Raw genomic sequence first — 12,245 nt, 5'->3', positions numbered from 1 at the left:
TGGCACCCTTACAAGCACCCGATGTTCTTCCTTGTAGAGGGAAATGGGAGACCGATATAGGACCAATAGATGGGGAGCAATGGGAGCAGATATTGAGTACAGGGCCTTTGGTTTCGGTCTCAGCAGCCCAAAGACTGTCGCATTTGTTTATTCTTCATAGAGTCTATCGAACTCCAGTACAATTGCACCGATGGGGTAGGCGTGATACACCCATTTGTCCCAAATGCCAGGCACACCCGGGTGACCTCATCCACATGCTGTGGAGGTGCCCCAAACTAGTGAGGTACTGGAATGCTGTGGTCAAGATCATTAATTCTACCTATCAAGTCCAGTTGCCGGCAAGCCCACTGGTATGCTTGCTGGGGGGTATAGATGAGGACCTGTACCTGCCTCCTGTATACACTGCCTTGCTTAGACTACTGTATTTGGCACGAAAGCTTATAGCGAGATATTGGCTGTCTGCCCGGGTTCCATCGAGCCGACAATGGATACAAGAGGTCAATAGAATTCTTATTAGAGAGAAGAACACGTACTTGCATAGAAAGGCACCGCATAAATTTGATAACATATGGCAGGGGTGGCTGGGTTCCCCGGAAGTGGCCCCCCCACAACTGGTACTTGATAGATTATTGCTTGGTTGAGGACCTGGAGGAACGCAAAGGTGGGATGGGATCATCTCTCTAAACTATTAGTCGAGGAGCTAATGGGATGTATGGCTTAACAGACATGGTACCTTTGGCATCAGGCTGGGCTGGTTTCCCCCCCCCTTATTGTTTTTGTTTTTTCTTTGTTCCCTGTTATTTGATTTTTACTTTTATTATCATTTATCTGCCTTATATTTCTCTCAGGCTTGATGTGCCTACAGGAGGAATACCAGGTTTATGGAAAAATTGCTTTAGCACTGTCACTGAGAATATGTATTATTCCTAGGCTATGGGTTTGACTAATTACTGTATGTACCATGAAGGTTCTTATCTCCTTTTGGTTACCTATTTGTGTTGTACATTCCTGGTATTCTGTACTGCTACTGTACTTCTTTTTTTTTTTTTCAAAATAAAAACTTTTCTGATTTAAAAAAAAATTAACCCGTGACCATTTTAATGAAGTTCTTCTTTAAGGTAGGCTCAGATAAATTGTTAGCTGAATATTTTCAGTGTGCACTAAAGCATACAGTATGTTATGTAGTGTTTCATTTTTAAAAACAATATTGTGCTGAGGTTTATGCATGTCTGTGGGACTTGCTTGTGGCACAGCAACAAACGCATATTTAATTGGTATAAGCAAAGTTAGGTTTTATTCAACCAAGCACCTTTAAGCTGCTTCCAATGTTTGCCGTATTATTTCTCTGCGAAATTTTCCCCAGGTTTACAATCCTAGCAGCACCCCTGTTGTAAGTCCACATTTGCTGAACATTTCTATATAGATTTACCCCACGTTTGCCTTATTCATTATTTTGCATTTAGCAACACTCAGCCCTAAACACTGGCCACTTAGCCTTATGATGGTGAACATGGAAAAAAACAAGCAAGCACATGCCCTGATTCATTAAATAATCATTTCATAATTATGATTGCCCCCCGCAGTCAATACAGGGCGCGTACGTCTGTTCAAACTTCTTCAACCATGACTTCCATGTTTTCCATTTTAATTAAATTTCCAAGTTTATATCTGTATCTCATTTCAATTATCTAAAGAGTAGCTGAGCAACGTTAAATCAGGATGTAAATCATATTTGGCTGGTTTTATCCCTTCTTTGGTTCTATGAAGTGATAATACCACATTCTCCGCTCTCCAACTCGCCTCGAAAATGTCCCATTATTTATAACAGCTGGACGTTCACTTATGAAAAGATGACTGATTTCCAGCAGGCGAGATACACTCCTATACTGAAGGGCCCTCTACAATCTGTAATGTAATAGGCTCAGCCACTTCTAATTTCCATATTTCCTATAGCATGAAAAGCACTCCCCGTCTGTGAAGTATAATGGGGATAAAAACACTAGGAAAATCAAGCAAATCTCAACTGATTACATTGGGCCAAACTAAACACTACTTAGAAAAGTTATATAACTTTGAATAAAAAAGCTTAGATGTAAATCCTCTGTAAATTTTATGAATTATACAAATGTATTCCTTAAAGCGGATGTGCCATGGGGAAAAAATATTAAAAGCCAGCAGCTACAAATACTGCAGCTGCTGACTTTTAATATTAGGACACTTACCTGTCCTGGAGTCCAGCGCTGATCGCAGCAGAGCACGAGCGATCGCTCGTCTCTCTGCTGCTCCCCCCGCCATCCACGCTGAGGGAACCAGGAAGTGAAGCGCTGCGGCTTCACTGCCCGGTTCCCTACGGCGCATGCGCGAGTCGCGCTGCGCCCGCCGATTGGCTCACACGCTGTGTGCTGGGAGCCGAGTGTTCCCAGCACACAACGGGCGACAGACGGGAAGTCAGAAAAACCCGTCTTTCGCCCGTGGCCGGAAGTGGGTGCAAATACCTGTCTTTAGACAGGCATCTGCACCCCCCTCCCCCCTGAAAGGTGTCAAATGTGACACCGGAGGGGGGGAGGGTTCCGATCAGCGGGACTCCACTTTAGGGTGGAGAACCGCTTTAAAGCGATCGCATGCTTTGCGCATACAAGGTAAAACAGCGGCTTCAGTTTTTTGTTGACCTCACCACTACCTTTACTTTGTCCTCCACCACTTTGTTCACCCTTTTCACCAGCAAGAATGAAGAAGCTCTATGCACGTTCCAAGCTGATCTAGTTAGGCCGCGTACACACGGTCGTTCCAAACCGATGAGAATGGTCCGACGGGCCATTTCCATCGGTTCACCGCTGAAGTGGCCTGATGGTCTGATGTGCGTACACACCATCGTTCCAAAAACCGATCAGGTCAGAACGTGGTGACGTCAAACACACGACGTGTTGAATAAAACGAAGTTCAATGCTTCCAAGCATGCGTCGACTTGATTCTGAGCATGCGTGGGTTTTGAAACTATGCTTTCTGTACTAACCATCGGTTTGGACCAATCGGGCAGCGGTCCATCGGTTCGATTTTAAAGCATGTTTTAAAATTTTGGACCGAAGGAAAACAGACCGATGGGCTATACACACAGTCGGTTTGGACCGATGAAACTGAACCTCGGTCCATTCTCATCGGTTTTGTCCGACCGTGTGTACGCGGCCTCAGAGATTACACATCAATAAGGACTTGCTCCCTGCCCCTTATGACAGCACTCAGAGCTGATGATTGGCCATTAAGGGAACCTGTTGCTGCATGATGGAAAGGAGAGGACTGCGTCTTATTCTTCTCCTTTTCTCAGATGTTTTGAGTAATTCACCCCACTGTGGTGGGCCAATGAAGCTTTCACATAGCTTAGGACTTGCTCCCTGCCCCTACGTGATGGCAAACAGGCCTGAAGACTGGCCATTAAGGGAACTTATTGCTGCATGATAGGAAAAAGAGGACTGATGTAGGCAGGTGCCTACAAGGGAAATGTGTTATGTTAGCAAACAAGCTTAGACTGCCTGCGTTCGAGAAGGGTTTAGCTGTGGGATGTCAGTTTCCCCATCTTTTTGAGTACTGCCTTCCTTCCCGGTCCATATATAATTAGGGGGAAGGCCAGGCTCAAGGTGATTTTGAGTGGAACTGCATGGAAGCAAGAAGGTCCGTGCCACCTGGAAGGGCATAGTCTTTGTCTGCCACCACAAGGGATTCTCCCGCTATGAACACTACCAGTTATGGACTCACACCTTTGCAGGTATGCCTGGGCATCCACTGAATAGTTAGCTAGGAGTTAGACTGTGTTGCACTTTATATTGTAATGTCTCCAAGTGTAAAGCCACGTACACACGATCGGTAATTCCGACAAGAAAAATCCGATGTGAGCTTTTGGTCGGAAATTCTGACCGTGCGTCTGCTCCATTGAACTTTTGCTGTCGGAATTTACGCCAACAAAAGATTGAGAGCAGGTTCTCTATTTTCTGATCGTCTGTATGCAATTCCGACGCGCCAAAAAAACGCATGCTTAGAATAAAGGCAGAAGAGCCGAACTGCCTATTGAACTCCATTGATCTCGGCTCGTCGTACGTCTTGTATGTCACCGCGTTCTTGACAATTGGAATTTCAGACAACATTTGTGGACCGTGTGTATGCAACACAAGTTTGAGCCCACATTCCGTCGGAAAAAAAAACACGGTTTTCTTGTCGGAATATCCGATCGTGTGTACGTGGCATTACAGTAAAACTTGTTAACCGTTGCAAGCCTGGTCTGAAGTCATTCAAGGGGTGCATGCTGGTACATGGTGTATGGAATGAACAGGGCCTGTAAAGCACACACGGGGTATGCAAGCAAGGTCACCACAAAGGGTAAACTTGTCAGAAGAATCAGAGCAGAAAAGTAGTTGGTAGCGATGTAATGGAGGAGAAGTATGGCAGCCAATCATAAGAGCGTGGTACCTGGTGTAGGTGATGAGTCCTCAGGTAGCAAGGGGGTCGGTGCTCTGGCTCCCTCCCTAGTGGTTGGTTTCCCCAAAGTATTTGGCACCGAACCCACAGTACAGAGACCCCATATGCCTAGCCACATAGTACAGGAGAGCAGAACGAGTTGTTTTGTGTACGCATGAGGTCCGTTTCGAGGTGCATGCTGGGACCCCATTCTGTACCTGACAGTGAAGTGGCAGAAATACGCTGGACTGGTGGAGAGGGCATGCACTCTACGGTGTCCCTCCTAAATGTAACAGCAACATACAATGAGTGAAGTGTGTGGAGACATAGGACAGTATGCTCACAGAGTAACTCAGTATATTACACTACTGCACACAAGGGATGAGCCGGACACCCCCCTGTTCGGTTCGCACCAGAAACTTCGAACGGACCGACGTTGTGACGTTGCTTCCGTGTTTACAGTCAGGAGATTGGAACAAAGCCCTTTACGGCTTTGTTCCAGTCTGTGGCTAGGCACCGGAAGAGGCGCATCGTGGGTCAGGTCTCCCGGTGGGACGGGAGGCCCAGTCAGAGCGGCGGAGGCGGCGGGAGGGAGGGATGTCCCCTCCCGCTCCTCCGGGATAACAACCGAGTGGCTTTTAGCCACACTGGTTGTTATCACCGGAAAGCCGATGATGCCTGCAGCCTGCAGTATAACCCCTAAAAGCCAAGGACGCATATGTGCGTACGCTTGGCGGCAAGGGGTTAAGAGTCACTGACCCAAGACAAGTAAGCATAATAAGAAAGTTGTAGAAAAGTCAGAAGCTTATCTACATACATAAAACCAAGTATCAAATATAAAAGAATCAAAAAGTTCAAAAATGATAAACAGCGCTAAAAAGAGTGGTAAAGATAGCTTGTGAAGGAGCTTAAAAAGAGGATCTGAAAAAGTGATGCGTGGAGTGATCACTTGAAAGGTGTTAAGTGCACCCTACACCGATCAGATGAGTGCACCCAAAGAAGTAAGGAAACTGAGAACTGTGGAATATCTCCTCTGCAGGGGTGGAGCTTACCACAGCCAGGAACAATGTAAGTTATTGGTCCCTTGAGTACATCACTCTCAGTCCTCAAACTCTGTCACGGATGATCATAGGGGGACACATGAAATGAGACAGATAGACACAGACACAGATAATAGTGCAGTAATCTAAATATCAAAACTCCCTATGTGTAATATACAGATCCCCTATGGTAATGCCCGTACAGAGAAATCACTTGTAAATGAGCCAAAAGATAAGGTAAGCAGAGAGATATCACCGCAGTCACCGCCGTCCTTTCAACGCCAGAGGCCGCACTGGTCATATGGAGCGTGATGTTGTGGTGGTTGAATCAGGCTGGTCGGCTGTGGAACGCAACTCTGCTTCCTTGTTGCGCTGTTGTAGCCACGCCCTGACGCGTTTCGTCACTTCCGACTTTAACAGAGGGCGTCCTCCATAGGACCAGTGCGGCCTCTGGCGTTGAAAGGACGGCGGTGACTGCGGTGATATCTCTCTGCTTACCTTATCTTTTGGCTCATTTACAAGTGATTTCTCTGTACGGGCATTACCATAGGGGATCTGTATATTACACATAGGGAGTTTTGATATTTAGATTACTGCACTATTATCTGTGTCTGTGTCTATCTGTCTCATTTCATGTGTCCCCCTATGATCATCCGTGACAGAGTTTGAGGACTGAGAGTGATGTACTCAAGGGACCAATAACTTACATTGTTCCTGGCTGTGGTAAGCTCCAACCCTGCAGGGGAGATATTCCACAGTTCTCCGTTTCCTTACTTCTTTGGGTGCACTCATCTGATTGGTGTAGGGTGCACTTAACACCTTTCAAGTGATCACTCCACGCATCACTTTTTCAGATCCTCTTTTTAAGCTCCTTCACGAGCTATCTTTACCACTCTTTTTAGCGCTGTTTATCATTTTTGAACTTTTTGATTCTTTTATATTTGATACTTGGTTTTATATTTTTAAATGGTCTCCCATTTATTTAAATAGCTGCTTTTAGGATTTTACCATTTTTATATGTATTTATTGGTATTTCCTGCACTCCTTTGGAGATTGTCACATTACCTATCACTTGGGCTGTGTTTTCTAAACATAGTTCTTTGGCGCCGGGTGTGCATCGTTGGCCTTTTCTTGCACCTCACTTTCCTTATCTACATACATGTTAAAATTCTAAACATAGGAACAGTGCGACAAACTATTTTTACTGTGCCTACCTCAGACCCTGAGGCATCTTCAAGCCCACAAACCCTCTAAAGCATGGAGAATAGCAGTCTTAAAAATGCTATTACTTCCCAAATTGGTCTACTTATTTAGAACTGTCATTAACTCACTTCTGCTATCTTACCTCTTTTCAATATGACTTTTTACTCGCCGTGTGTAGGGACACAAACCCGCGAGATGCTTGTTTTTTATAATGGCAAGACATATACATAATGGTGATATGGGCTTGCCAAATGTTATACATTACTATAAAGCCTTCATCTTAGACCAAATTAGATAATTGTGGTTCCCCTCTCAGACAAAAATATGGTCCGTAATAGAATCTATTTTCTTCCAGTGGCGGCCTTTCCATAAGGGGCGCCAGGGGCGCCACCCCGCTATCCATACGTTCGCCCCCCTAAACTACATGCGGGGAGTTCCCCTTAAAATCCATACCAGACCCAAGGGCCTGGAGTTCCCCTTCAAGATCAGCAGAGCATGCCAAAGTAGAATCATGCAAGACGGCGTTCCGACTTTGATCCGACTTCAATGATATTCAATGGGATGAAGTAGGGTCAAAGTCGGACCAAAGTAGTGCAGGGAGCATTTTCAAAGTCGGACCGACTTGTGAAGAAAAGTATACCGCTCTAAAAACAATCTATCCCCATTGCTTCCGTCCCAACAAACCAAGAGGGTGCTGGCTGTGCTCAATTACCATGAGATGAAAGAAAAATCCTGGATCGCCGCACTCCTCAAAAAACGATGTCTTTATTAAAAACATGAAAAAACAACAAAAATTCTAATGGAAAAAACAGCCAAAATTCATGCAGTCAAACAAGAACTGGATTAGGAAAAAAGAGCTGACATGTTTCACATCCTGTGATGCTTACTCGTAGCGGACCGACTTGTGTCGGACCAGTTAAGACAGGTCTCATAGGGAAACATTGATTTTCACACGTCATGTGACATATGCTCCCAATGTTGGAGCGTTTGTCGCACCAGTGTGAACCCGGCCTAAATTAATAAGCTAAAATTTGAAGCTGATTGGTTACTATGCCCAGCTGCACCTGATTCTGTGTGCACCAGTTTTAGTAAATCACCCCCATACTGTACATTGATAGGTTAAATGTTATTAAAATTGAAAAATTAAAATTGAAAAAAAAAAATGGTTCCCTGCAGCAAGAAAAAGTGACAGGTACACTTCAAAATTTTACTAGAAATGTTTTGCTAAGGTTTTATTCCGCACCCCCAACCTTAGCACCACGGCAATATTTAAAATACTATTTTCAGACTCTGAATTTATCAGAAGTTCTGTCCATACATAAACACATTTCCATCAAGTGTTCCCATCTCTGCTTTGGATTTATGCTTCTAATAATTTCTTCCACTGAGAGATAAACCATTCCTCAGCGCACGTCACGTCTGACAGTCAGGCAAATGCCTTTGATTAAAATGTTTTCCTTTTTCCTACTGCTAAAGAAGGATGACCTCAGAAGATGTCTCAATGTAGTTATCACAGCCGTGCACTTGAAATGCAGAGCTGTTAAAGTTACTTAATGCAAAACAATTAATACTAAGGACTCGTTCACTCGTGAGGTTGGGAGGTGGTAAAACCCTGCGGTTGAGCTGCGCTTTGACCACTGTATAACGTAGAGAAGGTTTAGAACCTCAGACAAGTTTTTATTGCATTGTGTGCCCTCAGAGGCAAATTTCTTCTATTTCCTGTGCAGGTGTCACCAGAACAGGAAGTGAGAGGATAGCAAGAAAAGAAGATTCCATCCCTTTTTTATGAGGGGAAAAAAATGGTTGGCGTTTGGCCTCAATGTAGCTGGTAGTAGAAGGGCACTGTAGGCCCTCTCCAGCCCCATGAATCATAAAGTGGCTGCACCCCATAAATAACCATAAGGCCGTGTATGCTGACAGTCTCTGTAACCACAAAACTGAACAGGCTGCTAATAGGAAGAATATGCCCACTCATGCAGGAAGGAATGTATGGATTTTTTAATTATGCAATTTGACTCATTGAATGGCCGCTAATACTATTTCACAGACATCCAATGCAATGTTCATCCATCTGCTCTCATTATGGAGGAGAAATTGGTATTTCACTTTTCATGGAGACATATTAATGGATGTACTCACTAGAGAGCTACTGAACTGATTACCGCATTCAAAATGGATATATGAAAAGATTGCGTATATGTAGAGAACCTGAGATCATTAACACTTTATTATGCCAGGGCGGACCATCCGGCGAATACCGGAATTATAGTATTTAAAGTAATGTTATTATATTATTTGCAGGACTTTCTTCTCCGAGAATGGGTGCAGGAACTCCCTCCTTCTGTGTCATCCTTTGTCTCTGCCCCCTACTCACCTCTGAACATCGTTCCTTTGGTTCCACCCCCTACCCACCTCTGACCATCGTCCCTTGGTTCCACCCCCATCCACCTCTGAGCATCGTCCCTTGGTTCCTTCCCACACCAACCTCTGAGCATCGTCCCTTGGTTCCACCTCCTACCCACCTCTGAACATCGTCCCTTGGTTCCACCCCTTACCCATCTCTGAGCATCGTTCCTTTCTTCCATCCCCTACCCACCTCTAAACATCATCCCTTTCTTCCACCCCCTACCCACCTCTGAGCATCATCCCTTGGTTCCACCCCCTACCCACCTCTGAGCATTGTCCCTTGGTTCCATCACCTACCCACATCTGAGCATCGTCCCTTTCTTGCATCCCCTACCCACCTCTGAGCATTGTCCCTTGGTTCCACCCCCTACCCACCTCGGAGCATCCTCCCTTGGTTCCATCCCCTACCCACATCTGAGCTTCGTCCCTTGGTTCTACCCCCTACCCACCTCTGAGCATTGTCGCTTGATTCCACCTCCTACCAACCTTAGAGCATCGTCCCTCGGTTCCACCCCCTACCCACCTCTGAGCATTGTCGCTTGGTTCCACCTTCTACCAACCTCTGAACATTGTCCCTTGGTTCCACCACCTTCCCACGTCTGAGCATTGTACCTTTCTTCCACCTCCTACCCACCTCTGAGCATCCTTCTTTGGTTCTATCCCCTACCTAACTCTAAACATTGTCCCTTGGTTCCATCCCCTACCCATCTCTGAGCATCGTCCCTTGGTTCCACCCCCTACCCACCTCTGAGCATCGTCCCTTGGTTCTACCCCCCACCCACCTCTGAACATCTTCCCTTGGTTCCACCCACTACCCAACTCTGAGCATCCTCCCTTTGTTCCACCCACTACCCACCTCTGAGCATCCTCCCTTGGTTCCACCCACTACCCACCTCTGAGCATCCTCCCTTGGTTCTATCTCCTACCCACTTCAGAGCATCGTCGATTGGTTCCACTCCCTACCCACCTCAGAGCATCGTCCCTTGGTTCCACCTCCTACCCACCTCTGAACATTGTCTATTGGTTCCTCCTCCTACCAACCTCTGAACATCGTCCCTTGGTTCTGACCCCTACTCACCTCTGAGCATCGTCCCTTGGTTCTACCCCCCACCCACCTCTGAACATCGTCCCTTGGTTCCACCCCCTACCCACCTCTAAACACCGTCCCTTTCTTCCACCCCCTACCGACCTCTGAGCATCGTCCCTTGGTTCCACCCACTACCCAACTCTGAGCATCCTCCCTTTGTTCCACCCACTATCCACCTCTGAGCATCCTCCCTTGGTTCCACCCACTACCCACCTCTGAGCATCCTCCCTTGGTTCCATCCCCTACCCACTTCGGAGAATCGTCCCTCGGTTCCACTCCCTACCCACCTCAGAGCATCGTCCCTTGGTTCCACCTCCTACACACCTCTGAACATTGTCGCTTGGTTCCACCCCCTACCCACCTCTGAGCATCGTCACTTTCTTCCACCTCTGAGCATCCTTCCTTGGTTCTACCCCCTACCTAACTCTAAACATCATCCTTTGGTTCCACCCCCTACCCACCTCTGAGCATCGTCCCTTGGTTCTACCCCATCCACCTCTGAACATCAACTTATTGCTTCCACCCCCTACCCACCTCTGAGCATCATCTATTTGTTCCACCCCCTACCCTCGGGTTTAAAAGAAACGTCATGCGGCTCACGCGTCATTCGCCCGGGAGCCTTCTATGGAGAAGGCTGTATCGTTTGCAGTGGCGGGTAGCGGCGAGTCGCGGCGGGTAGCGCGGTTCCAGGTTGGTGGAAGGATTTACATCGCTGGAATTTATTTATTTTTACCCTTTTTGAAGCTTTTTTTGGTGAAATGGTAGAGGTACAATGTACCCATTTACCAATTCACATGGGCGGGTAAGGGTTGTGGGGATGAGGCCCTTGTCCCCATCAATATGGGGACATCCTCCCCATGTTGAGGGCATGTGGCCTGGTACAGTTCAGGAGGGGGGGCACTCTCTCGTCCCCCCCTCTTTTCCTGCTGCCTGCCAGGTTGCGTGCTTGGATAAAGGGTCTGGTATGGTATGGATTTTTGGGGGGACCCCCACGCCATTTTTTTTTATTTTGATTTACATCACTGGAATTTCTTTTTTTTCTTTTTTATTAAAGGACTTTTCCCAAGCTGTCTGTCTTTTTTTTACCCTTTTTGACGCTTTTTTTGGTGAAATGATAGAGGTACAATGTACCCCGTTACCAATTCACATGGATGAGCAAGGGTTGTGGGGATGAGGCCCTTGTCCCCATCAACATGGGGACATCCTCCCCATGTTGAGGGCATGTGGCCTGGTATGGTTCAGGAGGGGGGGCGCTCTCTCTTTTTTTTTATTTTGGCGCAGAGTTTCCCTTAAATTCCATATCAGACCTGAAGGGTCTGGTATGGATTTTTGAGGGGAACTCCACATCATTTTTTAAAAAAAATTACGCAGGGTTTCCCTTAATATCCATACCAGACCTGAAGGGCCTTATATGGAATTTGGAATTTATTTATTTTAAATTTTGGTTCCCTGCACAAAATGTCATTTTTTAAGGAAAAAAAAGTAATTTAAAACTACTCGCGCTATTAATAAATTGTTCGGTCCCGGCAATACAGATAAAAGTAATTGAAAAAAATGGCAGGGGCTCCCCTTAATATTTATACCAGACCCAAAGGGACTGGGGGGGATTTTTTTCAATTACATTTCTCTGTATTGCCGGGACCCGACAATTCATGAATAGCCGGGAGTCGTTTTAAATGATTTTTTTCCGGGAAATATGTGCTACTTTAAATGCATACTTTAGACACCCCCCAGGTACAAAATTTAAAGGAGTATTTCACTTTTATTGTTTTACTTTAAGCATTATTAAAATCACCGCTTTCGAAAAAACTGACCTTGTTTTAAAACTTTTTTTTGGGCAGGACCCGGGTCCCCAAACACTTTTGATGACAATAACTTGCATATTAACCTTTAAAATTGGCACTTTAGATTTCTCCCATAGACTTTTAGGCTTTTCAAATTTGCTGTGAACACCCCAAATTGTTCGCTGTTCGCCCAATGTTCGAGTCGAACGTAAAGCTCATCCCTAGTCAGACCCTTTAAGCAGACCCCGTCAACACTGCAAGCACATTCCCAAATTTCAG

This window comes from Rana temporaria, chromosome 1, assembly GCF_905171775.1.
Source record: "Rana temporaria chromosome 1, aRanTem1.1, whole genome shotgun sequence".
In the NCBI taxonomy this organism is placed as follows: domain Eukaryota; kingdom Metazoa; phylum Chordata; class Amphibia; order Anura; family Ranidae; genus Rana; species Rana temporaria.
The sequence above is the reverse complement of the archived record's forward strand: the minus strand, read 5'-3'. Positions refer to the sequence as shown.